This window comes from Chrysochloris asiatica, unplaced genomic scaffold (assembly GCF_000296735.1).
Source record: "Chrysochloris asiatica unplaced genomic scaffold, ChrAsi1.0 scaffold01858, whole genome shotgun sequence".
Lineage (NCBI taxonomy): Eukaryota > Metazoa > Chordata > Mammalia > Afrosoricida > Chrysochloridae > Chrysochloris > Chrysochloris asiatica.
In genome coordinates, this window is record NW_006410376.1 from 9,547 (window position 1) to 15,173 (window position 5,627).

The 5,627-nt window shown below is 60.3% G+C and overlaps 1 pseudogene; it reads left to right on the plus strand.

Moving 5' to 3' along the window:
* The first annotated feature begins 1,786 nt into the window (after positions 1 to 1,786).
* LOC102830348 lies at positions 1,787 to 5,607 on the plus strand (annotated as a pseudogene).
* The last annotated feature ends 20 nt before the right edge of the window (positions 5,608 to 5,627 follow it).

Here is a 5,627-nt window from a genome sequence, read left to right on the forward strand (position 1 = left end):
CTGCACCCCGGGCCCCACAGCCGCAGCCTCGGCCCGGGTCCGACGCCGAGCGCACAGGGTACGCGCGTGGGTGCGGCCTCCGAGCAACCGCTGGGGGGCGCCGCTGCGCGTCGTGCGCCGCTCCATCAAGGCCTAGGAGCCAGCGGCAAGCGCGGCCTGGCTGGGCAGGGGGCGAGGAGCGGACTTCCTGAGGCTGGGGCGAGCTAGCGCCTGACCCTGAGCGCCCCAGGACCGATCTCCGAACCTCTCCCCACGACCCCCGAGGTTCCCACCCAAGCCTCACGGCGCGGCGCAAAGCCGCACAGCCGCTCCCGCTCCGTCCTTGGAGGGCGTGGAAGGGTGGGTTTGGGGCCGGGGGCGGGTCTGGGGGCGGACCCGGAGGCGGGGCTGTCTCTGCGGCAGGGCCCGGCGCTGCTCCCCCTGGTCTCTTCTCTGTCTGTCCTCCTCCCTCCTCCTGCTCCGGGCGGAGCCCGGCATGGGGGGGCCGGCGCCCGGCAGGCCAGGTACGGTGATGTAGAAATTGGGGAGGCTTGGTGCGGGGAGGTGGGGTAGGGGGACAAGGGGCAGGGAGGATTGGCAGGGCGCGAGGCGAAGAAACCCGGGGTAGCTAGACAAGGAGAAGGGGAGGGGTGCTTGGGAACCTGGGGCCCTAGGATGGAGAGGGGGATGAAACGGGCCAAGTCTGGAATAAACTGGGGAAGGGGAGGACGGCAGTGAGGAGGGGCTCCTGGGAGAGAAGTGAGGCTGAAGACGAAAAGGAGCGGGTGTTTTGGGGGAAGGGAGGCCAAAGCAGGTATGGAGGCCGCAGCTCAGGGGTAGTTTAGGGTCCTGGAGACCCTGGTGTGGGATTGAGGGACGGGACCGGAAGAGGGAAATTCGGGAGCCTGCAAAATCTTGGAGGAGGAAGAAGGTGATTTGAACCAGCAGTGAGAGAGTGTGGTGGAGACCACTGCTGAGGGGCCAGGGAGCTGGAATAGGGGTGGACGGAGAGGCCCAGGCCCCAAAGGACTGGAGGAGGACTGCTGGGAATGGAACTGAATGGCTGGGTGGTTGGTATTTCAGATGCCCAACTAAAATGCCCCCTACCCTTCCTTCAGCATTCCCACCCTCCCCTCAGCACATCCTCCCAAACCTTGGGGCCCAAGAGGGGCTGGGAGTCTGTCTCCCTCTTCTTTAGTGGGGTGCAGTGTACGCAAATAGGCCGTGGGCACAACAATTTGTCTGTAGATGTGTCCGGTTCGGTGTAGCAGATCTGTGTGTGTCTGGATGTCTGTGTGTCTGTGGGTGTGTCTGTGGGTGTTTGTGTCTGTCTGTTCCTAGGTTAGTGTTTACCTGTGCCAGTCCTCCGTGTGGAGATCTGAGTCTGTGACTCCCCGAGGTTTGTTTGTCAGAATATGGTGTGTGTCACTGCGCGGTTGTTCTCCGCGTATGCGGCCTGCCTGTGCTGTATTGGGATGAAAATCTGTGTCAACCAGGTCTTTCTGAAGTATGTGTGTCTCTGAACACCTTTATCAGGGTGGGTAACCCTGTGCCTGCCTGCCTGCTTGTCTGTCTGTCTGTGAGTCTTGGAGGCTGGGTTGGATTTTGTGTGTCTTATTTTCTTCTTTTTGATGACCCAAGTTATCTCTACCTTTTTCTGTCTCCTCATTCATTCCTGGCCCCCCACCTCATATCTTTCTTTTCTCTACCTGCCCCTACCAAGTGGATCCGGGACCCAGGGAGGGCCATCCCCCGGGCCTGGTGGCACTGAGCAGGGTCCTCCAGCCCCCACCTCCTGCCCCACGACATGAACCTCCTCTACCGAAAAACCAAGCTGGAGTGGAAGCAACATAAGGAGGAGGAGGCCAAAAGGAGGTGAGGTTGCGGGTCCAGGATTGCCCCCTGCTTGTCCCAGCTCAGCCTCTCCCCTTCCTAGCTCTCCATCGTCTTGTCATCACTGAGTCTGCCTGGTCTTGGAGTCCTGGCTCAGCCCAGAGTTGTTGAAATGACACATGGCTCATCCCAGTCCTGCTCTAGAAGGTGTTTGGCTCCGAGGCACCTATCTTCTCTCCCTACCCCCAGAGGCAGGAGTCCTGCCTTCCTGACTTACCTCTGACTTGTGGTCTTCTCTCTGTCAATTTGGGGCTGACTTCCAAGTCTCCTGATGCCTGACCTTGGAAGGGGCAGACCCTGCTGCCCTCGTAGGATCCAGGGAGTTTAGTGCTTGGAGGAAGCATCAGAAAAGGCCCATGTGGTCCCCTCCCAGTCTCCTCGGCTGTGCTAGATAAGGGACCAAGTGTCAGGATTATTTGTGGAGGGACTTGCAGGTTGGGCTGTGCAGATGAGTCAGGACAGAGGAACCCTCCCCCCCCCATCTTCCCAGCTGCCCTCCACGGACCCTGGGTCTGACCTCTCCTGTCTCTGTCCCTTCTCCTCTTCATTCCCATTGACTGCGCTCCTCTTGGAGCCTGAGTCAGAGCCACCTCCCTGCTGCTTGCTTCTTCCTCCTTGCAACTGTGGAGTTTAATTCTTGTTGTTAATTAGATTAATCAGAGCTATCACTGCAGCGATCTCTCCCTAATGAAGGGCTAGTAGACAGGGCCTTAATGAGAGCCCACCCCACAGCAGTTTTCCTTTCTTCCTTGCCAGCCGCCCCCTCCTTCATTCACATAGCAGTGCAGGGACAGCGAAAGGGAATGGGGGTGAGCCAGGAAGGGGGACAGAGAGAGGACAGTGCTCGCCGGGCCGTGTGGACACTGTGCGGGGTGGGTATGGAAGTGGCACCGGGTAGAGGGATGAAAGGATCGGGGTGGGGGTGACTGTTATGGGGGTGCAGCTGAGTTACAGACCCCCGAGAGTGGAGGAGGGGTAGTGTATAGGGGCTTCTGCCACAGCAGATAGCCATGAGGGGAGACCAGAGGCCAGTATGAGAGTGGGCAGAGGATCAGAGCTGGGGCAGCAGTTGTGGCTATCTGTCTAGAGGGTGGTGCTAGTGGGCTTGCATTTCTACACCTGTATATGTGCAGATACTGGAGATGCCTGGCATGAGACCCAGGGACTCCTCTCTGCATACAGACCTACCCAGCCTTCTATATCTGCCTTGATTTCTTAGCCTTTTAGTAAAGCCCAGGGGTTCGGCCTAAAGCCCCCTTCAAGCTTTGGACCTTCAAGCTTCCCATTGTTCCCACCCCAGTCTCCTGCTCTCCTCCTTGGGAGGCATATGGTGGAACACACCTCTTACGTTGGAGTTTTCATCTTGGATCTTCTCTCCCCAGCTCCAGTAAGGAGGTGGGTCCTGCAGGCCCGGCGGGGCCTGGGACCAGCTCAGGGCCTGGGGTCCGAGTGCGGGACATCGCCTCGCTGCGCCGCTCCCTCAGGATGGGTTTCATGACGATGCCCGCCTCCCAGGAGCACACGCCCCACCCCTGCCGCAGCGCCATGGCCCCACGTTCGCTTTCCTGCCACTCTGTGGGCAGTATGGACAGTGGAGGGGGTGGGCCTGTAGATGGCGGTGGGGGTCTCATGGAGGACAGCAGTGCCCGAAGACCCCCAGCGAAACCACGGAGACACCCCAGCACCAAGCTCAGCATGGCAGGGTCGGGGGCAGAGATGCCCTCCAGCAAGAAAACAGGTGCGGTACCCCTCACCCCTCCTCAGGTGGAGCTGGGAGCTGGGAGGATCCATTCTAGGCCAGAAGAGGCCTGCCAGGGGAGGGTTCATTCAGGGAAGAACCAAGGCAATGGAAGGTTTTACTCTCAGAGGGTGGGCCTAAGATGTACTATTCAAGGTCAGGGGAAGTTCCCGGAGAAGTCCATTATTGATTGGGAAAGGGGTGGCCTTGGAGGAGGACCATGAGGGTGGGAGACAATTTGAGGTGGGAGTTAACAGATTCTGGGGAGTTTTTAGAAGAATGGAGGGCTGATTGAGTGAAAACAAACCTGCAAACGTACAAGTTAAGGGGTGAGATAAAATGAAGAGGTAGCTGTGTCCTTCCGGATAGGTCCAGAGGTCAGAAGGAGTCCCCCGGTTGCTGTCCCTCACTAAGGAAACCCGCCCCCCCCCCTTTATTTTCTTTTTTCCAACTTGTCCAGGCTCACAGAAGCCGACCCCAGAAAGTCGAGAATCCAGCCGGAAGGTTCCTCCACAGAAACCCAGGCGAAGTCCCAACACCCAGCTTTCTGTCTCCTTCGATGAGTCCTGTTCCCCAGCCCCCTCGTCTCGAGGGGGAAACTTGCCCCTCCAGCGCCTCAGCCGGGGGTCACGTGTAGCTGGGGACCTTGATGTGGGTGCCCAGGAAGAAGAGCCCGTATACATTGAGATGGTGGGGGATGTCTTCAGGGGAGGAGGAAGAAATGGAGGGTGTCGGACTGGGCCCCCTCTTGGGGGTGGAGGCCCAACCCCTCCAGCTGGTCCCGACTCAGACTCTGAAGAGAGTGAAGCCATATATGAGGAAATGAAGTACCCACTGCCCGAGGAGGCAGGGGAAGGCCGGGCCAATGGGGCCCTGGTACTGACAGCAACATCCCCCCCGCACCAGCCTCATATCCTTCAACCCCACACCCACCGCCGTCCAGCTTCAGCCCTTCCGAGCCGGAGGGATAGGGATGGGACACCCACCAAGACCACCCCTTGTGAAATCCCCCCGCCTTTCCCCAACCTCCTTCAGCACCGCCCTCCACTCCTGGCCTTCCCCCAAGCCAAGTCTGCTTCCCGAACCCCTGGCGATGGGGTATCAAGGCTTCCGGTCCTCTGCCACTCCAAGGAGCCAGCTGGCTCGACCCTAGCTCCCCAAGTGCCTGCACGGGAGCGAGAGACGCCTCCCCCACCGCCTCTGCCTCCTGCTGCCAACCTGCTGCTGCTGGGACCATCGGGCAGGGCCCGGAGCCACTCAACACCGCTGCCACCCCAGGGCTCTGGTCAGCCCCGGGGTGAGCGGGAGCTCCCCAACTCCCACAGCATGATCTGCCCCAAGGTGGTGGGGGTGCCGGCAGCCCCCTCCACCCCGGCTGCCTTGCTCCCTGGCCCCCCCAAGGACAAGGCTGTGTCTTACACCATGGTGTACTCGGCAGTCAAGGTGACCACACACTCTGTCCTGCCAGTGGGCCCACCCCTGGGTGCTGGGGAACCAAAGACGGAGAAGGAGATCTCAGTCCTCCATGGGCTGCTGTGCACCAGCTCGAGGCCTCCCGTGCCAGGGAAGTCCAGCCCCCATAGCGGGGCCGTGGGGGCAACAGCTGGGGTCCTCCACCACCGAGGGTGCCTCGCCCCTCCCCACAGCCTTCCGGACCCAACTGCGGGCTCCCTGACTCCCCTTTGGACTTACCCAGCTGCAGCAGCTGGGCTCAAGAAACCCCCTGCCTATGAGAGCCTCAAGGCTGGGGGGGTGCTGAATAAGGGCTGTGGAGTAGGGGCCCCATCCCCCATGGTCAAGATCCAGCTGCAAGAGCAAGGGGCCGATGGGGGTTCCTTCGCCAGGATCTCCTGTGCTCATATCATCGCCAGTGCGGGGACACCAGAGGAGGGAGATGAAGAGATGGGTACCACAACGTTTGGGGCAAGCTGGGCTCTGCAGAGGAAGGTCCTGTATGGAGGGAGAAAGGCAAAGGAGCTGGACAGTGAGTGAGAGGGGTGGCAATTAGAGGGGGGAG